A 23,130-nucleotide genomic window follows, 5' to 3' on the forward strand; every position below is an offset into this window, starting at 1 on the left:
TTATGTTAATCAAATACTAGCTGGAAATTGATTAATGTTGGCTAAAAAACACTAAACATGCGGAACGACAACAGCTGCTCAAATAAGAATGTATTAGGCCAAATTCAATTATTGAGTTGTTTGAAGATAACATTTTTGGCTCTATCAAATTTTTTCTATCTATTTTTGGCATATTAACAGATAAAATGATCCATACCTTGATAAATAAATTCATCAACCAATACAAAAGATCCAAAATTGCAGTCCTAAGTTTTATTGTGCAGGTAAACGAGTTCGTTTCCGGTTGTTCTTGCAGTCACTTAGCGGTTTGACGGGTTTGACGGTTTGACGCAGTGAGAGCACGCTCTGTTCCTTGAGCGTGCAGTGATGGAGGTGGAGGGGGCGGGGCATTACTGTGACGTGGAGTTCAGTCTGGTCACCAGTTTCACCCAGACACAGAGGTTGCGTTCCGATAATCCAAAAATCAGCTCCTAAATTCTAACCCTATCTCCTATTCCTTGACCTCTGAGTGAAACGTCACGGGGGTAAGGGATAGTGGATAGGAGAATTCAAAAGGATTTAGGAGAAGAGACTGCGTTACTTTAGAGAATCCGAATGCACTTTCACTATCCAACGTATTTATGATGCCCCAGCGGCAACCCTGTCTCCTAAAAATTACGTTCCCACAGAACTAAACTGCATTCTCAATTACGTTTAGCTAGAAACGTATTTTCTCCCACGTTACGTTAGTTATGAACGTATCTCAAATACGTTTATTTTCTACATATCTTCTAGAAACGTATTTTCTCCCACGTTACGTTTGTTATGAACGTATCTCAAATACGTTTATTTTCTACATATCTTCTAGAAGCATATTTTCTTCCACGTTACGTTAGTTATGAATGTAACTTAAATACGTTTATTTTCTACATATCTTTGCCATTTATTGTCTTGCTTATAATAATGATAATTAGTTATTTATAAATATCATTTTAGAGCACACCTTTGAAATCGACAATCGGGCTCGATATATGGTTAAATTAAAATCAGTAGGCGAGGCTGTAATTTCGCCAGCTGTTACTCTCATGAGCGAGGCAGAACATAATAGTTTTAACATGCCAAAAAGCTGCTGTGTCGTTTATTGCACCTCAAACATTAAAACAAATCCAGAGTTACGTGTTTCTGTACTTCCTCTAAGAAGAAAGGACAGTAACAGAAGATCTCTGTGACTTCAGGCTTGATCGCCGTTCAAATGACAGCGCTGGTTTCCCCAAAAGTGGGCGGGGCTGTAAAGTGAAGTAGATTTACTCTCTATTATTCAAAACCATTCTATTTATTCTAACGTAAATTACATGCCAGTGTTTTATCTTTTATTTATTTGTTTTTATTTTAAATCGTATAATGTCTGACTTTTTCTCCGTCTGTGAGGAAAAGAAATGGGGCTCAGAGCCTCAAAATACTGAAATCTGTATTTTTTTAAATCTTTTCCTTCTAATTTATTATTCTTTTCTAAATAACACACTGTTATTTACTCAACAATAACACACAATTATCCTTGTTTTTATTTATTCATTTAATTCTATAATCTTGGGCTTTTTAGCCGTAAATAAAGTCACCGGAAACAGACGGGACATTTTGAGCGATACACACCACAAACCCACTAAACAGATTACCCAAGATCCTCAGCTTGAAGCTTTTTGATTGGATGTTTTAGCCGCAATGCACGCTGGGATATGGTGTTGATATGATATGGAGATATGATATCCGACAACGAAAAATAAAATAATACCTAATTCAGAGTGTGCTTGCTTTTCTCTTTGGAAGTCATCACATAACGGCATTGTAATACACGGTTCGGCTGCATTAAATATTACACATCTGCCGTAATTCTTTATTTATAGAGAGAGACAAACAGGAGAACTGCTGCCAAAACTGAATACTTGACGTGGATCATAAATATATCAACAATTAAACAACATCTTCAATTTCTTTTCACAAAATACGTCTCCTTGCAGTATCAATAGTAATTCGGCTGACTTTTATATTTGATCCAATTGGTATATAGGTTATATTTACACCATAACGGTGCACAGCTGATAAAAAAGGACTTGTAGTTTTTAAAGATATTACTGATTTTCTTTGAATATAAGAATCTAAATACTGAGTTGAGAGAATAGTCAGGGGATTTGGGTGATGGGAGACACATCTATGGAATCACAATTTCAATAGCTTACTATTAAATGACGGATAGCCTATGCCTTTCTGTCTGTGATGTTTTACAAATCAGATATTAATGTGTAGAAGTAAAACAAGAGAAATAGTACAGCAATATCCTGTAAAATTATGTAAAAACATGAATAAAACTACACATCTTCAGATGTTATACATAAGTGTCTACACTAATAATACAAAGTTATTATTAGTGTGCTGTGTGTACCTTGTGTGCACCGCCTAGTGGTTAAAGCATGTTATTGAATTATTTTTGTTGAATAATCTTATTTGATCAAAACAATATTAAGAGTACATACTTTCATAGGGGGAAAGTAGAAGGTCAATGATAGAAATATAGAATATAAAAAGTCAAGAAGATACTAAGTGATCTCTACAATAAAACAGTTTAGTGCTGGATGTACAAAGATATTAATAGGAGGATGTGCAAAACAGAAAAACGAATTAACCTTTATTAACACATTAAAAAATACTTTAGGTTAAGGTCTTCTTTTAAACAAGAAAAAAGCTCTGGGGGTATCTATCTACAGATGAATATTAAGCCTGACAAAGTACTTAACGTCTAAAATATTGCTTTCCTGCAATGTTAACTATGTTGAAACACTTATTTTAAATGATATTATACACATTAATTATACTCTTATGTATGTAGATAGAATAAGAAATGTGCAGAATATGACAGTTTAATGGTGGAGGTATACAGTACACACATACTGATAGATGTCTGTTGAGGAACCTGCGACCCAAGTTGTGTATAAGATCAATACACCTTAGAAAACCTTGAAATCTTGAAAGGGATATGCAAAATAGCCATTATACAGTTTTTAATTAACTATTAGTAGAGAATAACGAGTAATGAATATACTTTATAAAGATCTGCAGATAAATGTTTAGTCTTCTCAAGCACCAACTATCAAATATCTCTCCTGATTGTTGGCACTTGACAATCACCTTCCCTGAATTGTATTCAGGTGTAACTAAAGTCTGCTTTAAGGGTTGTTTATATTCCACATCATTAATCAGAATCTGCAAAGTAACTAAACTAAATGTAGTGGAGTAAAAATACCAGGTTAACCTCTGAATTGTAGTGGAGTAGAATAACAAAGTAACAATGAGCTGTCGTGTGGGTATATATTAATGCTGCCCATTATGGATACAAGCGATTTTCACCCATTAAGTAATTACATGTTTTAAATGTGTACACACCAATGTGTTTCCTATCGCCTAAACCTCCAGGGCTGTACACAGTTTAATACTGTCAACTTCTACATTTGGGAAAAACGTCTTTTAAAACTACAATTCCCAGTAGAGACGTGCCATAGAGAACATGTTGCGAAACACAATAGCCAGCATGTGTAGTTCTGGTGGGGCGTTCGAGTCCAGTTTTGAATAGTCTGCCGTGGTTTCGTTCCATTTCAAAGAGCTTGACGCTCGGCGTAACCTTGGCGCAACATCACGGGGTTTGTCAACGGGACTGTAGTCCCAAACGATAGCTGGGGATTATGGGTAGTGTAGTGTCTTGGGCCATCCTAAATCTCGAAATATCCCGTCTGTTTCTGGTGACTTTATTTACGGCTAAAAAGCATGCTAAAATGCCCAAGATTATAGAATTAAACGAATAAATAAAAACAAGGATAATTGTGTGCTATTGTTGAGTAAATAACAGTGTGTTATTTAGAAAAGAATAACAAATTAGAAGGAAGAGATTTTAAAAAATACAGATTTCAGTATTTTGAATCTCTAAACCCCATTTATTTTCCTCAAAGACGACAAAAAAAGTCCGACATTATACGATTTAAAATAAAAACAAATAAATAAAAAGATAAAGCACTGGCATGTAATACGTTAGAATAAATAGAATGGTTTTGAATAATAGATGACAGTAAAATCTACTTCACTTTACAGCCCCGCCCACTTTTGGGGAAACCAAGGCTGTCATTTGAACGGCGATCAAGCCTGAAGCCACAGAGCTCTTCTGTTACTGTCCTTTCTTCTTAGAGGAAGTACAGAAACACGTAACTCTGGATTTGTTTTAATGTTTGAGGTGCAATGAACGACACAGCAGCTTTTTGGCATGTTAAAACTATTATGTTCTGCCTCGCACATGAGAGTAACAGCTGGCGAAATTACAGCCTCGCCTACTGATTTTAATTTAACCATATATCGAGCCCGATTGTCGATTTCAAAGGTGTGCTCTAAAATGATATTTATAAATGACTATTATCATTATTATAAGCAAGACAATAAATGGCAAAGATATGTAGAAAATAAACGTATTTCAGATACGTTCATAAGGAACGTAACCTGGGAGAAAACATGTTTCAAGAAGATATGTAGAAAATAAACGTATTTGAGATACGTTCATAACAAACGTAACGTGGGAGTAAATACGTTTCTAGCTAAACGTAATTGAGAATGCAGTTTAGTTCTGTGGGAACGTAATTTTTAGGAGACAGGGTTGCCAGCGGACGTCATGAATGTGCGTCTGCTGCTGTGGGGAAACTATGGAAACAACCGTTTTCTATACAGCGGACTACAACATGGATGTTTAATAAGAACGAGGGACCACTGTAAACTCATCTCGAGACTCTGCACCGTGCTCTGATGCTGTTGTTTTTGCTTTATGAACGGGGACAACAGAGAAAAATATTCTTTATGACCAAAGTTGGAATTGAAATAAAAAAGGAAAGTGAAACTTATGCTCGTCACCCTCTTCCTCTGGTCCACATTAATACAAATGATCCCAATACGTATGATTGTATGAACTATGAAAATATCTTAAAATCAATACAAATGTATATATTATAAACGTTAGTCTTTAACACCTATCACTGTGTACATCACCATTCAAACATATTTTAAAAGTTGAACAAACCCCACACAGCTCAGTAAAGACTGTGAGATGTTGACTTTATTTGATCATTTCAGTAAAAACTAACATTCATATTTCTCTTTGATTATAATACTGATGCACGTTCAAAACAAAGCACTTTGGCAACTTACCACCTAAGTTTTAAAATGCTTAATAAGCACCGTAACTTTCATGATATCATTTCTCGGTCATAATCGTTTGTTTCCGTGAACGGCCGACTGTTGAGTGACGGCAAATGCTGCGGCTGCAATGCATTGTGGTGCAGCCTTTTCTCCTCTCCTTTCGGTAAGGGAGGTCCAGTGGTTCCTAAGCTAAAGGAGGTTATAAAGGAAACCTCCTTTCCTACCATTTAGACTTTAGAGAATTGGAACGGCACTTATCATGGCTGCCACTGATGCGGCTTTCACACCAGCGCTTTTCAGTTTCTAGCTCCGAGCGGGAGCTTTTCTGGTTAAGCTCCGGTTTCCCTTTTCAGCTCCCGCTCTGTTCACACCGCCCACTGGCGCCCCAGAGCTGCCCCTGCTGCGTCATGACGTCACCGTTTACATCGCTGATTTACTCCCCAACGGCAGCCATTACGGCGCTCACAACAACAACAACAACTGCGTCGGGTCGATGATCGTGTTGCTTTTAATCACACGAAGCCAGAATAAATTGAATAACGACTTCTCCAACCTTATACTTTGCTCCAGAGTGCCGTGGTTCATTGTTTATTAATGTGTTTCTGCAGCATTTACCGACCGCTGCAGTGTGAACAGGAAAACCCGGCGCTTTTCAGGCTCTAGCTCCGAGCCGGAGCTGAAAAGGCGCTGGTGTGAAAGGGGCATCTGGGACTTCCGGGTCATTTCACTCCGTTCGGAAGGTTCCTAAACTAAATGGACTATTGGAACGCAATCCGAGAACTCCACTCTAACGATTATCCCTACATTCTGCATAATGAGAACATAATGTTGAGTATTTTAAGTATCTTTTGATGCTAGTACATTTTCACTTTTTAATGCAGGACTTTTACTCGCTTGTTGTTACAGAAAAATGTGACACTGACTGTATTGTAACAATTACTAAAATAATAATAATAATTAATTCACACTTGTATTTCATGATCTGCAAAAGGATTCACACTTGTATTTCCGGATCCACACTTGTGTTTTTCAATGCAGACACAAATGTGTTCCGTTTCATATACATGTAAATAAAATCCAAATACAGAAAAAAGTTTTACATATGTATTTTTGATCCTCACATATTTGTTTTCAGTTTAAAACCTCTGCACCTGCAAACACAAACCGCTTTCTGTGCACGGATCGCTGTGCATTCGTGTGTGGGTTTTTTGAGACTCCCCTGACCCATGGATGTATAATAAGAACCTGACGGTCACCCGATTCGTACTTGTAATTTCTCTCATCTATAGCCAATCAGATGTCTCCGCCAATCACATGAGCACGCCCCCACGAGGGTAGGATTTCTTGCGTTTGTGACGTAGCGCTTCATTTACGCGTTTTGCGCTGTCCAGTATGAGGTGTGATTTGTGCCAATGAACGAACTCACTGAGCTCACTAAAGTGTCGATCGTCGCCTACCATGCCGTGAACTATGCCGCGAGAGAAGTAACGTGACACTCTCGTCGCCACCCCTCTCGTCTGAGAAGCTACGTGACGTCTGCGTCTGAAGTTACTTTACTTTGGTAGTTGGGTCATTCTACAGAAAAGGTGGAAGTACTGTCTTACTTTTGCAGACACCAAAATACATGACGTTGACCTAATACTCACGTTCATTATATATGTTGAATAAATAGAGATTGTCTTTGCAATGGTACTGTAGTGTTGTCATTTGGTATGTGTATCTTGCTTTGTTACAACTCAGGAGACAGCGAGTATCGTTAACTGTGCTTTATTCCCGCTCTGTACTACCTAATAACCCGTGTCCCGCATATAACATTCCGGGTATCCACAACTCCAGACCAAATAGTATGTGACAACATTACATCCCTCCCTTATTTCAGATGAACATTGACTTTTGATATTAACGAAATGTAAATAAGAATTTCAGTAAGAAAGGTCTCTTATTCTTAGTAATCAAAATAAAGAAATGAATATCTCAATGTTTTAACTTAAATGACTGAGTCTTCCTAGCAAAAATGTCCTTTTTGTAATTGTTCAACTATCTGCAGTCTCTTGACTTCTTTAAGTCATATTTCAGCAATGAGACGTTGTGGTGGTCTCTTGTTTGTTCTGATTGAATATCTGGTTGGAACAGGACCTTCGGGGTTGATATTCTCGTTTTGGAGCTGATGAGTTTCCTCATCTGGTGGGTCAGGAAGTTGTAGATCCAGATCATCCTCTTCATCAGTCATTCCTGAGTCAGATCCAATAGGAACTGAAGGTGGGAGCAGTTTGAAGTGTGAGGAGTTTCGTGTTATCTCATGTCCTGGGCGAGCTGCTGTCACCATTGATCCTCTGATCTTCACCATGGTGTAAGGTTTGCTTCCATAAGGAGTCATGAGCTTGCCTTTGATATTCTGACGGCATAGCACAATGTCACCTGGTTTGAGGATAGAAGGTCGAGCTCTGTTTTTGTGTTCGGCATGCTCTTTCATGCGCTGCTTGGCACGCTGATCAATATCTTGGAGTTTGGTGTCAGGTGTGTGATGTTGAGTCACATGAAGAGCGGGGAGAGTGGTGTTGAGTTTTCTCCCAAACATTAACTCGGCTGGAGTCAGCTGTGTAGTACCGTGTGGGGATGCACGGTAATTTCTAAGAAAACTGTAGAGGTTCTGTTTCCATGGTTTTCCTTCAGTGTGTGTGGCTGTTATTGTTTTCTTCAATGTTTTCATGAAGTGTTCAGCTTCTGCATTAGCTCTCGGCCAATACGGTGTTATTTTTCTGTGTTTGAATCCGAGATAGTGGCTGAAATCTTTGAACGGCTGTCCATTGAATGGAGGTCCATTATCTGTTTTCACCACATGTGGGATACCATAGGATGAGAAGATTCTGTCCAGTTTGGGAATCACTGTAGTGGCTGCTGTGGACTTTAGTATCTCAACTTCGGGGAACCTGGAATACTCATCAATAACCACAAGCAGGTAATCACATGATGGGAAAGGTCCTGTAAAGTCAATAGAAACATTTTGCCATGGACCTTTGGGAAGTTCAGACATATTAAGTGGTTCCATTTGATTCTGGCAGGTTGCTGCTTGACATGGTATGCAGTGTTTTATCATCTTTTCCACCATTTCATCTATACCTGGAAACCATACCTTTTCTCTTACCAGTTGTTTGGTCTTAACAATGCCAAGATGACCATCATGGGCTAGGCTTATTACCTTACGTTGGAGAGAGGTAGGTAGCACAAGTCGTGTTCCTCTGAGAATGACATTCTCTCCAGCGTTGACTGTCAGTTCGTTTCGTAGGCGGTAGAGTGCTTTCAACATTGGATAATCAGTGTAGTCTGAGTCCTGTGGTGCATGTCTCCAGTGTCCTGCACTCAACAAATGCATCACTTTACATAATGTAGGATCATTCTTTGTTTCTGTTTGAACTTCTGCAAGTGTCATTGCCTTTGGAACAACATTGTCAATGACAAAGTTGACATATTCCTCAGCCATGCGAGACGATCTGCTTGGTATGTTTCCCTCAATAGGATGTCTGGACATGTAATCGGCAGGGTTATCTTTTCCAGCTTTGTACTTGATAATGTAGCTGTATGGTTGTAGTCTTAGCCGCCAGCGTTCTAACCGAGCTGGGGGTGTGGCTTTTGGGTTGTTGAAGATCAGTTCAAGCGGTTTGTGATCTGTGATAACAGTGAAGTGTTCACATGCCCAGAGGATTGCCAGAGCTTCTCTCTCTGTTTGAGAATAGCGCTGTTCCACTGGTGTGAGTGCTCGGCTGGCATATGCAACAATGTGGTCATTACCCTCTTTGTCAGGGCTGTGCTGGCTGAGTATGGCACCTAGACCAACAGGGTCATCAACCAGTAGTTTGGATTTCTTCCTTGGGTAAGCCATTGTAGTGTTTTCCATCAGCTCTGGTTTTAGCCTCTCCATTGCCGACTGTTGTTGTGGTCCCCATGACCAAGTAGTGTCTTTTTTTGTTAGTTGACGTAAAGGTTCAGAGATCGTGGCATAGTCATGAATGAAACGTGAGCAGTATGTTATCATCCCGAGCAGACTGCGAACCTTTAATGCGTTTTGGGGTGGAGGAAGGTTCTTGATGGCGGTGATCTTTTTAGGATCTGCAGATATGCCTTTTTCAGAAAAAATATAGCCAAAGAACTCAAGCTCTGGTTTACTGTATTCACATTTATCAGCATTGAGTGTGATATTTTTCTCCCTCAGTCTCTGAAAAACAGCTTTGAGGCTATTGTTGTGCTCTTCTTGTGTTTTCCCATACACAATGATGTCATCACTCATGTTCCTGACGTTGGGAATGCCATGTAGCACTTCTTGAATGACATTTTGGAACACTTCAGCGGCAGAGTTAATGCCAAAGTTCAGTCTGGTGTGTGTAGTGAAGGTGGTGATATACCTTGAATCTGGATGTAGCTCAAGTTGATGGTATCCAGCATTCAGATCCAGCTTGGAGAATACTACAGCTCCATTCAGGTCGTGGATGAGGTCATCTACAGTTGGTGTGATGTGGCGCTCTCGCTGTATTGCTGTGTTCGGCAGGCGCATATCCACAGAGATGCGAACTTTGTCAGGGTTCTTTGGTTTTGGTGTAGCAACTATCGGAGACACCCATGGCGTTGGGCCGCTGATTCTCTCGATGACTCCTTTTTCCTGTAGCTGGTTTAATTCTGATTCCACTCTTTTTCTCATGTGGAAAGGAATCCTCCTGTGTGGCTGTGTCACAGGTTGCACTGACTCATCAATGTGTAGCTTCACTTGAACATCTTTGAGTTTTCCTATGCCTTGAAAGATGTCTTGGTACTCATGGAGGAGCTGGTTTGGGGATGAAATAAGCATTTCTGTGGACATAGAGTTTACAACTTTCAGAAGTCCTAGTTCTGTTGCTGTCTTTCGACTCAGCAGTGAGCCATGGTCACCCTGTATCACATAGAATGTAACTGCATTTACTGTGGAAGTAGTTGAATGGACTGCAGCTTTACATTTTCCTCTCAAAGGAAGAGCAGTGGATGAGCCATAAGGATAGATCTTGGCAGCAGATGGTTGCAGTTCACAACTGGCTTTTAGCTCTTCATAGGAAACATCATCTAATATGTTCACTGTCGCACCAGTGTCAACAATAACATGTATTACTGTGTCCACAATTTTTATTTGTGTACGTTTGTGTCACACATAGTCATCTTCTGTTGAGCTGTCTGGAGTGTCTGGTCTCTGTGTCTTTTGCTCAGTTTGTTTCTGCACTTGATGCACTTTGTATTTTGGTCGGTAATGTTATTGTTTTTCTGCAGCTTTAGGGGTATAATCTTTGTTTTGTGATCTGCAGCATCTTTGGAAATTATTTAATTTTCCACATGCTTTACAATATTTCCCCTTTGCTGGGCAGTTTGCTTGTCCTCCCTCATGAGGAAAATGTCCACCACAGTTGTTGCAGGTTTTGTATTCATGCTTCACATTATTATATTTATTGAATAGTTTATGACTTTGGAAGCTTTTCTTTTGTACAGCATGCACTGGGAATTCTTTTTGTGATCTTCCTGTCTCCATATCTGCAGCTTGTTTGTCTGACAGTTCTTGAGCTCTGCCTGCATCCAGTAGTTTTTGAAGTGTCATGTCGCTGTCCTTTAGCGCCGCCCTGCGGAGGCGTGCGGAACTGCAGTTTAGAATAATCTGTGACTTTATTTCCTTATCAGCGTCGGTAAAGTCACATGTTGACGCCAACTGTCTCAGTCGCGTGTGGAAAGCATCCAATGTCTCACTGTCATTTTGCCTGGCTTGTCTGAAAATATAGATCTCATATTCAGGATTTACTTTGGGGCAGAAATAGGTTTGCAGGCTCGCTATGGCCGTATCCAGAGCCATATAATAGAAGAGTTACGACATCTCCATTCACTCCAATGGACCACTTTTTTACAGCAATGGCGGATCGTGGAGCCTCTCAATCGTTCCCCGGAAGTTAGCGCCACGGCTAGCAGAGCTGTAGAGTTGCAGCATAATAGACCGTTCGTGACGGACCTTTAAAGGTAAGAAGAAGTTTAAAGATTTATATTGAGGATATCAGTACATCTGATTCAAATGAACATGTGTATTAAAGGATGTCAGTGGATTATCCCTAAATTAGTAGATTTAGGGAACGTTTACAGATAACAGATTAAGCTAGGATACCGAAGCAAGTTAGCAACAGACGTTGAACAGCCTTTTAATTGTAAATTCCGTTCTCTTAATGTCATTTCGTCCAACGTTGTTGAATTAGAGAAGAGGGGCTTCTAAACGGGATTGTATGCAGGGGTGGAGGGAGTTAAATATTAGATAAATATAACTTTGGTGCGTGTAAGAGTGAGTGTTTTTAGCAGAGCCATATTGTGTCCTTTTGATTATGTTGATTATTACCTGTCTGTATAATGTTGCAGCTCAGCTGATTTTGGATTGATGGCAAAGGGAGAGGGACTTAAGTGAGAGTGAAAACACAAGGTAAGTTGAATACTACTGTTTTATATAAGTAAGCATACTAAACATGTATTCTATCACTGTATTATATAAGTAATCGTGTTAGTAACCTACTGTATGGCAGGTGGAGGGGCAGTGATGTTACAGGTGGAGGAGCAAAACTGCAAGACTGCAAACTCACAAGACAGAGAAATCAAAGTTGTTTTCTCCAGAGAAGAGGTTGATTTCACTTCAATTTTGTATTTCATATTTTCTAAAGATGTGGAAATGGCACAAAAAAAAACTTGAGAGCTGTAACCAAGACAACTGTAACAACATGAGTAGAGAGCCACCAAGGTTTTTCAAGTCCCTCTCTTACTCCATTTTGCCAACCCAAACTTCCAGGTACATGACGGGACATCTTGCTTGTTTTTTTTGTTTGCGCTCCTCTGGCTGGGTGCTGGCAGGTGGAGGGCAGTGATGTTACGGGTGGAGGGGCAGTGATGTTAGCTGGGTGCTGGCACGTGGAAGAGCAATGTTTAGTCCAAATATTTCCATTGCAACGGCTAATGGAAATGATTGCAGCTGTGGATCTGTTTGGGGGTTGCTGAATGGTAGCTTGGCTGCTGTTGTTCCTTTTCACCTTTTTGGATTGGCTCTTGCTTCCAAAATGGCCATCTTTTAATTTTATTTTTTTTCTGTCATTTCTGATTTGTTTGGCCTCAATTCTCAGCCTCAGCCGTATGAATCTTTTTACGAGTTTTTGTTGTACTCCACAGCATGACGGAAGCCTGCTGGAGAGGGCCTGAGCTTCTTTCTCCAAGACACCCACTGCGTTGGGGAGCTGCATGAGGGAGGAACCAGTCTTGGTCCTAAATAGTTCCTCAATTTGGTGAATGAAGTCAAAGGCTTCTTGGGAGGGACGACAAAGAGCACCTGCCTTGAAGTCTTTCAAGTCCACTAACAAGCTGTTGTCACCAGAAGGACTCTCATCATGGTGCTCTGTTGCAATTTTTCCATTTTTCACAGATGCTGGCAAACTTGATGATGTTGTGGACGATGTAGCCTGCAAGATGGAAGAGAATACATTTCTCAGTTTTTGTGAGGTCAGGTGCTGCTGCTCTGTTCACCGCCATCAGCTGTTCCACTCTGACTGATGGAGTGATTTTTGGCTCCCCTGTGTCCAGGAAGTCTGTCAAAAAGCTACTGTGGTCTTCCTGGTAGCTCCCAGAGCTGATGGTGGTGAGGAACTGCCCCACAGATATGATTCTCAGTGCATGATGGAATTCCACTGGAGTTGGGACAGGATTTTTAGACCTCACACAGCTGAATGTATTTTCAAGGCAGTCTTATGTGAACCTTGACGTTAACACAAACCTGTGTCCTTGTGTAAGCATCTCCTCTTGTATGGCCACAATTGATGTTGTTTCCATTATCACCCCTGTTTGAACAGGCTTCCAACCTCCCTTTTGACCTATCTTTATCCCACGAAACAGATGGACGATGTTCTGGAGGAAGGTGATGGCCTTTTGGTACTCCTCCATCTTGAGCCTGCTCAGGGCTGTAATTGGATGGCGAGATGACATCAGATCAAACCAACGATCAACCTGCTCCAGGAACCACGCTGTCGTCAGGTATGACAGAGGGCGGTTTTCTTGCTGCACCATGTATTTCAGTCCAGCACTTGTAGCCTTACTGAACACATTTAGAGCAAGACCAACCTTCATCTTATCAAAGTGACTTGGCTCGATGGCTGCAGCTGAAAGATGGGGAGCTATTTTTAAGGCCATCCCTTCCTGAAAGGTCAATAAGTCCTTAATGGGGACCAAAGAAACCTCGTTAGAGGGGAGGTTCTCTCTGTTAACAACATCCTCAGGAATTATGAAGACCTGCCCACGGACAAGGGCATTTTAAAATTTTTTTACCAGATGTGGGACATCGGGCATGAAATAGAGCTGCCTGTCTGGTGTTGCTGGATGTGGCACTGATGTTTTATTTTGGTCCACCCCAAAGGATTTCCACATGGCTCGGTTAGGGCTACCCATGTCGGTGGTGACATCAAGCACATGTAGCCCTATGGATGCTGCCCTCTGTATTATATCAATAATGATTGGCCTGTACTCTGCTCCATTGGTAGAATTGCCAGTGTAATGATATGCCACTACTTGCTTCCACCGTGTTGTGTTTCCAGCCAACATAAACACACAAGCATGTGTTGCCACCCCTGTGTGACCTGGTAAAGTCACATCACCGTACAGTTTGCCTGTAATCATGTCTAACTCCACACTTGGTGTGATTGCCATTTCATCCAAGGTCAACACACACTCCCTTCCAAGGTCTGTCAATCTATCTGCCTTCAATTTTAGGAAATCAAAGACCTCTGTCAACACACCAGGCTCAAACTTAACACATTGCATCCTTCTTTGCAGTGTCCTTATTCCTGGAAGGGGAATCTTCAATTCCTGCAGAGTTTTGTAACCCGTTGGTCCACTCGCAAAGAGAATTTTTAAAGCCTTCTTAATTGTCTCATTGCTCCATTTCATCCCCTTTGTGGTGAGTCTGCCTAATGCCTTAAGTTGGTCTTTTGAAAACGTTTTCTTATATTTCTTGTCCCTAATTTTCATTGTTTTCTTGAGAGCTGCCTTTTCCTTCCTGATTTTTCTTAGTGCAGCCTTTGCTTTTTTGGTGATTCCTTCTTGGCTCTTTAATTTTCTCTTTAATTGTTATAATAGATCTGTTTGACTGGCTGCTGGTTCCCTCGTATGCTGACTGGCTGCTGGTTCCCTCGTATGCTGACTGGCTGCTGGTTCCCTCGTATGCTGACTGGCTGCTGGTTCCCTCGTATGCTGACTGGCTGCTGGCTGAGTGGGTGGTGTCCGCCCTCCCTGTCTCTCCTCACTAGCCATGTCCTCTCTTTCTTCACCCTCACTTTCCTTTCTCTCAGTCTCCTCATCCCTTCTTCCCTCAATCTTTGAGACTAATGTAAGTAGAAGACATGGCACTGTACATTTTTGAACATTTTAAATATTATACCACTTAAAAATAACAAATATTACTTTTGTTACTTCTCCGGAGTTGCTCAAGGTGTGAGGCGCCGGGCGGGTCCCCGGTTAAGTGCTTCGTTGTTGGAGTTTACCCCAGTGGACGAGAGGGTCGCCTCCCTACGCCTGCGGGTTATGGGGGGGAAAACTCTGACTGTTGTGTGTGCTTATGCACCCAACAGCAGTTCAGAGTATTCGGCCTTCTTGGAGACCCTGGAAAGAGTCCTGTATGGGGCTCCTGAAGGGGACTCCTTAGTCTTGCTGGGAGACTTCAACGCACATGTGGGCAATGATGGAGACACTTGGAGGGGCGTGATTGGGAGGAACGGCCCCCCTGATCTGAACCGGAGTGGTGGTTTGTTACTGGACTTCTGTGATAGTCATGGATTGGCCATAACAAGCACCATGTTCGAACATAAGGATGCTCATAAGTGTACGTGGTACCAGAGCACCCTAGGCAGAAGGTCCATGATCGATTTCGTTATCGTATCATCGGACCTGAGGCCGTATGTTTTGGACACTCGGGTAAAGAGAGGGGCGGAGTTGTCAACTGATCACCATCTGGTGGTGAGTTGGGTCGAGTGGCGGGGGAAGCCTCTGGATAGACCTGGTAAGTTCAAACGTGTAGTTCGGGTGAACTGGGAACGTCTGGAGGAGGCCCAAGTTCAGGAGGCCTTCAACTCACACCTCCGGCTGAGCTTTTCGGGCATTCCTGTGGAGGTTGGGGACATTGAACCAAAGTTGTTCTGGAAAACTGTCCCACACCTCAGGAGGGGGAAGCAGGGAACCATCCAAGCTGTGTACAGTAAGGATGGGACGTTGTTGACCTCAACTGATGGAGTGTTGGGGCGTTGGAAGGAACACTTTGAGGAACTCCTGAACCCGACAACTCCGCCCTCTATGTTAGAGGCAGAGCTGGAGTATGACGGGGGATCAACGCCAATCTCCCGGGGGGAGGTCACTGAGGTCGTCAAACAACTCCACAGTGGCAAAGCCCCGGGGGTGGATGAGATCCGCCCGGAAATGCTGAAGGCTCTGGGTGTTGAGGGACTGTCATGGTTGACACGTCTCATCAACGTTGCGTGGAAGTCGGAAACAGTACCGAAGGAGTGGCAGACCGGGGTGGTGGTCCCCCTTTTCAAAAAGGGGGATCAGAGGGTGTGTGCCAATTACAGAGGCATCACACTACTCAGCCTCCCCGGGAAAGTTTACTCCAAGGTACTTGAAAGGAGGGTCAGGCCGATTGTCGAACCTCAGATTGAGGAGGAACAATGCGGATTCCGTCCTGGTCGTGGAACGACGGATCAGCTTTTTACTCTCGCAAGGATCCTGGAGGGGGCCTGGAAGTACGCTTATCCGGTCTACATGTGTTTTGTAGACTTGGAGAAGGCGTATGACCGGGTTCCCAGTGAGTTACTGTGGGAGGTGCTGCGGGAGTATGGGGTGAGGGGGTCTCTACTCAGGGCCATCCAATCTCTGTACTCCCAAAGCGAGAGCTGTGTCCGGGTCCTCTGCAGTAAGTCGGACCCATTTCCGGTGAGGGTTGGCCTCCGCCAGGGCTGCGCTTTGTCACCAATCCTGTTTGTAATATACATGGATCGGATTTTGAGGCGTAGTCGTGGGGGGGGGGGGGGTCTGCAGTTCGGTGGACTAAGGATTGCACCACTGCTTTTTGCAGATGATGTGGTCCTTCAGCACTCACTGGATCGGTTCGCAACCGAGTGTGAAGCGGCTGGGATGAGGATCAGCATCTCCAAATCTGAGGCCATGGTTCTCAGCAGGAAACCGATGGACTGTCCACTCCAAGTAGGGAATGAGTCCTTACCCCAAGTGAAGGAGTTCAAGTATCTCGGGGTCTTGTTCTCGAGTGAGGGAACAATGGAGCGTGAGATGGGCCGGAGAATCGGAGAATCGGAGCAGCGGGAGCGGTACTGCAGTCGCTTTACCGCACCGTTGTGACGAAAAGGGAGCTGAGCCAGAAGGCAAAGCTCTCTGTCTACCGGGCCATTTTCGTTCCTACCCTCACCTATGGTCATGAAGGATGGGTCATGACCGAAAGAACGAGATCGCGGATACAAGCGGCCGAGATGGGTTTCCTCCGCCGGGTGGCTGGTGTCTCCCTTAGAGATAAGGTGAGAAGTTCGGTCATCAGGGAGGGACTCGGAGTTGAGCCGCTCCTCCTTCGCGTCGAAAGAAGCCAGTTGAGGTGGTTCGGGCACCTAGTTAGGATGCCACCTGGGCGCCTCCCTAGGGAGGTGTTCCAGGCACGTCCAGCTGGGAAGAGACCGAGGGGTAGACCTAGGACCAGGTGGAGGGATTATATCTCTTCGCTGGCCTGGGAGCGCCTTGGGATCCCCCAGTCAGAGCTGGTTGATGTCGCCAGGGAAAAGAAAGTTTGGGGCTCTCTGCTGGAACTGCTACCCCCGCGACCCGACCACGGATAAGCGGGAGAAGATGGATGGATGGATGGACTTTTGTTACTAAGAGTTCATACTTATTATACCTGTGTCCCCTTTCACACTATAGCTGTGATCATGAGCTATGGGCTTTGTAGATACAGGTCCCGGGGTGAATCGTGGTGCAGTGGCCCTTCTCTTTTTGACCACAGGGCGATGCACGAAGATGGTGGGTATAGCCTCTGCTCTCAGCCTAGTCTTGCCCTTTTTTGTCTTGACAAACTGGTCTGCATCAAAATGTGCCTGCGGAGTGACTTGAGGTTACTTCACACACAGAACAACTCAGTTTTGTCTGCCCACATACATATTCCATAGTGGTTGAATACACAGTATTAGGAAACACTTTATACTTACTGGACATGTTATACTCATTACATACTGTATATAAAATATGACCAAGAATGTGAGACAACTTTATAGAAATTCATATCACATCTGTTACTGATGACATTTGTCATACTTTGTTAAACTCACACATAATAAAGTTCCATAACTTCAGTTGGGAACAAAGACCACACCTTATCTCCCCAAGGCAATTTCCCATCCAATAGGTGTGCTGTGTGTGTATAACCCTTTCTCCTGTCTGTTACTCCCTCTTTCAGCACAAGAACCAGAGGGGGATTCAATGGAGCCTGAATACCTGCACTGAGACCCTCACTCTGCACCCTGAGTCTCAACTCTGTGTTTTTCAAGCCTTTCCTTTCAATTTAAAACATAAACGTGTAACACGTAACACCAGTGACATTCAACACATTTAACATCATCATCATCATCATGCTGCTGCTGCTAGTCCTTTTTTAGTCACCTGTCGGTCTCCTGTGCTTTCTGAAAGCCATAAAGATGACATTAGTCATTTAGATAACTTGTGTCCTCAATTACCATGGGATTACTGAAACTACCATGAATTTAAGAAAATGGTAGACATTAATCTAATCTGAATTTTAAAGCATTGCTTTAGATCCCCTCCCTCTAAATGTATCAATAAACATTAGAAAGTGTAAGAAGATAATATTGGTTTTAAAGAATTCAAAGCTATAAATAAACAGCAACAGGCTCTTTAACCAAGGCACTCTTAGCCTAACAAACCCCGTGATTAGCCCTCAAGCTCTGTGATTGGATATTGGAGTGGCAGTGCGACAAGGTTACGCTGAGCGTCAAAGCTCTTTGAAATGGAATGGAACCACGCCAGACTATCCAAAACTGGACTTGGACGGGTCCAGCCCGGCCCTCCCCCCCAGAATTACACTTGCTGGCTATTGTGTGTTTCGCAACATGTTCTATGGAACGTCTCTACTGGGAAATGTAGTTTTAAAAGACGTTTTCGTATTTCCCACAATTAGAAGTTGCCAGTATTAAACTGTATACATCCCTGGAGGTTTAGGGGACACGAAACACATTGGTGTTATCAAATTTAAAACATATAATTAATACATGGGTGAAAATTGCTTGTGTCCATAATGGGCAGCATTAATACCACATGACAGCTGGTCTTATGTCTGTGTCTTATGGTCTTATGTCTGTTGTTAATTGATAAGCCTGAAACATGCACTTGTCAAGGTTCAGATGCACATTTAGCAAATATGGCAGTAGCCATCGATCATCTTAAGATAAGATACTTTATTGATCCCAAGTTGGGAAATGTTTTTGTTACAGCAGCATGTACTACTTTGTTCTACTCCACTACAATTCAGAGGTTAACCTGGTATTTTTACTCTACTACATTTATTTGTGTTACTTTGCAGATTCTGATTAATGATGTGAAATATAAACAACCCTTAAATCAGACTTTAGTTACACCTGAGTAAAATTCAGCCTTATCAGTTTGTCTGTTTTGCACATCCTCCTGTTAATATCTTTGGACGTCCTGCACTAAACTGTTTTATTATAGAGATCACTACAGTATCTTCTAGATATTTTCCATTCTATATTCTATCATTGACCCCTATTTTGTATGTAGGCTACTCTTAATATTTAAATGTTTTCATCAATAACTAAATAAATATAACTTATTCAACAACTACATTCAATAACGTGCTTTAACCACTAGGAGGTGCGGTTTAGACCAGTGGTCTAGTTAATAAAACATAATAATATCGTACATAATATGACTATTCACTTTATTGTGAGTTTAAAACAGAACGGTAAAGGAAAATACAGTTTCAGTCTCTCGATGTGAAGCTTATGCATTGTACCATGAACCTGTATAGACCTGTAACAGTCAACTGCATGAGGAGTTGGAAAGGTAGTTCAGAAAATCAGTAATATCTTTAAAAACTACAAAAAAGTCCCTTTCTGTCAGCTGTGTAAATACAGACTATCTACTAATTGGACCAAATATAAAAGTCAGCCGAATTAGTGTTGATACTGCAAGGAGACGTATTGTGTGAAAAGAAATGGAAGATGTTGTTTAATTGTTGATATATTTATGGTCCACGTCACGTATTCAGTTTTGGCGGCATCTCTTCCAGTTTGTCAAAAGGTCTTCTGATCAGGGCTCTATAAATACATATCTAGGGCAGGTATGTCATATTTAATGCAGCCGAACCGTGTATTACAATGCCGTTATGTGATGACTTTCAAAGAGAAAAGCAAGAACACTCGGAATAAAGTATTATTATTATTTGTTTTAATGTTTTCCGATTTCATATCACATAAACACCATATCCCGACGTGCATTGCGGCGTGATTTTAGCCTATCAAAACCTCTGAAAAAAGAAACGTGTCTCTCAGAATCGAAAGAGAAAAACCTATGGGAAAAACACAAAAGCATTGTACACAATTTAAACCAATTAATGTCGTATAATTAACTAGGATAAACTGAAGTTTTTTTAGTGGATGAGTAGTGCAGATATCACTGTTAAAACATTTGATCATTGGTTTTATTATGAAAACGGCGAGACCGGAAATACTGTTTTCAACCCGTAACTTTACATGGAAGCTTGCCGCATATACACGTTCTCCTGACGAAATCTCAAATCATCTTCGTAATATCTATCAAACTATAGATCCTACATATCGACTGGACGTGGATTCTAAAAGTACAATATATACTTCTCGCTAGAAATCTAATCATAACGCGTTTTAATGGCCAAACTATCCTACAATTTAGGATTTTACAGAGAGGGTTATTTGTGAATAAACAACCCTCTGTAACGTTTGCATTCAACGGGAGCACTCGAGGCCGACAATTTTCAAACGTAATTATAGGTCGTATTAAGCGCTTGAACAAACGACATATTTGGTCGTAATATGGGCTTAAACAATCGACCCATTTGGTCGTATGAGTTGGAGGACTTGTTGATAACACAATACAAACACAATGATCTTACAGCTGCATTAGGTTACTACATCACATTGTACATCAGCATGTTCAAATCGGATAGGTGGGCAAGGGACATCTGGGCACCTCGATGTACAATTGGCTATTTTGTCCAAAATGTTAAAAAATAAATATTTGTAATGCAAAGTATACATGATGTGAACATGCACGGTACATCATTATTAGACTTAATGTTATCCTTCAACCAACCATTTCCCTAGCATTTTCCCATCAATCAGCTGACTGACTCTCTCACTCTCACACACACACTCACACACACACACACACACACACACACACACACACACACACACACACACACACACACACACACACACACACACACACACACACACACACACACACACACACACACACACACACACACACACACACACACACACACCACACACACACACACACACACACACACACACACACACACACACACACACACACACACACACACACACACACACACACACACACACACACACACACACACGCTTTACCCAACTGTGTTTTTCTTCCACTGTTTGTTGTAAGACACAAGTCTTTTCTTTTTAGAAGGGCCAGGGCCCAGAACCACATCCTCTCTCTCTTCTCCTCTTTCATTATCACCTCCTCCACCGGCAGCGCTCATTTTCCCAAACGACTGAACCAACACACTCTCACTCCCTAAGCGTCCAGGAGCGACGTTTGGTCAGTGTCTGTGGCGTCCAATTGTGACGCTCCTAGGCTCCTTCAGCGTCATAAAGGGACGCAAATAGCTTTCAACTGATTGCAATGTATTCCCATCTGCGTCGGGATTTGACGCACATGGAAGCACGGCATTCGTTTGAGCGTCCATTCCCATTGGATAACGGAGAATTGTACACCCGGATGTAAATATTCCTCTTACTGTCGATTGATTTTACAGTGATATCTGCACTACTCATCGACTAAAAAACACCAGATTATCCTTGTTAATTACACAACATTGATTGGCTTAAATTGTGTGCAATGCTTTTGTATTTTTCCCCTTCGATTCGGAGAAACAAATATGTTTTCTGAGTAAAGGATGGCAGAAGACACTACACTACCCAGAATCCCCAGCTATCGTTTGGACTACACCATGTGCTCTGTTTCACAAACCCTGTGATAGTCCTCAAGCTCTGTGATTGGAGAGGGTGCTCCGAGGGTTAAGCCGATTCTCGAACAGCACTTGAAATGGGATGGAACCACGGCAGACTGTCCAAAACTGGATTTGAACGGGTCCACCGCGTCCCCGCTTATACTTTATTGATCCCAAGTTGGAACATTTGTGTTACATCAGCATGTGTAACAGTTAAATATGCAGTGGTGTTTATTTGAAAATCATTTAGTATAATCACACAAATTCTGTGTTTTATATTCAACAATTCTGTGTTCTTTATTTATTGATTGTTCAATACCTGACAAGGCCGGAGATGAAATATCTACATACATCTTATAAGAGTATAATACATTATGTATAATATCAGTTAAAATAAGTGCTTCAACATAGTTAACATTGCTGGAGGTATGCACAAATATTGATAGATGTCTTGTAATGCACTATTGAGGAACCTGCGACCCAAGTTTTTCATTCAATGCAGAACTACACCACAGTTGTGTAGGCCTATATGATATGTCAATAAACCTTAGAAAATCTTGAAAGGGATGTGCAAAATAGTCATTATATACAGTCTTTAATTAACTATTAGTAGAGAATAACGAGTAATGAATATACTTTATAGGGATCCTATTAATATCTAATAACAAAAATAATGAAATTCAATAACATGCTTTAACCACTAGGTGTCCCTTTATATCAGCTGTGCACCTTTATGGTGTAAATACAGCCAATCTACCAATTGGATCAAATATAAAAGTGAGCCGAATTAGTGTTGATACTGCAAGGAGACATATTGTGTGAAAAGAAATGTAAGATGTTGTTTAATGGCTGATATATTTATGATCCACGTCACGTTTCCAGTGTTGGCGGCAGTTCCTCATGTTTGTCTAGAAGTCTTTTCATCAGGGCTCTATAAATACAGAACTACGGCAGATATGTAATATGTAATGCATCCGAACCGTGTATTACAATGCCGGTATGTGATGACTTTCAAAGAGAAAAGCAAGCACACTCGGAATAAAGTATTATTATTATTTTTAAAAATGTTTTCGGTCTGTTTCCGGTATTTGTTAATGACGATGTGCTGTGAGATGTGAGACTGGAATTGCACAGGGGGGAAATAACGTAGGCTATCTTTAGATGCGGATTTTGTTAAACTAATATGTTTAGGCTGTGGACCAACACTATACATTGACGGGGAAGGGGGTAGCAATAAAGATAACACCATTAAACAGTTACACAACATAACAGAAATAATATCGATAGCAGCGTCCCTAGCAACCACCTTGGTAACAATGAAAACGTCGCAATTTCCTGAAGTAATCTTCGTAATAACTAGCAAACTAAAGATCATGTACATCCACTGCACACATAATCTGAAATAACAACTCATATTTCTCGCATCAAATGACATCAAAACGCATTTTAATGGCCAAACTAACTTTAAAATAGGCATTTTCCACCGAGAATAAAACGAAGTTCGGCCATGTTTTCTTTTTCTGCAGGGAGAAATTTGAAGATCACGTGACAGACGCCAGCCATTGGAATGAATG

The sequence above is a fragment of the Pseudochaenichthys georgianus genome, chromosome 19, assembly GCF_902827115.2.
Source record: "Pseudochaenichthys georgianus chromosome 19, fPseGeo1.2, whole genome shotgun sequence".
NCBI lineage: Eukaryota > Metazoa > Chordata > Actinopteri > Perciformes > Channichthyidae > Pseudochaenichthys > Pseudochaenichthys georgianus.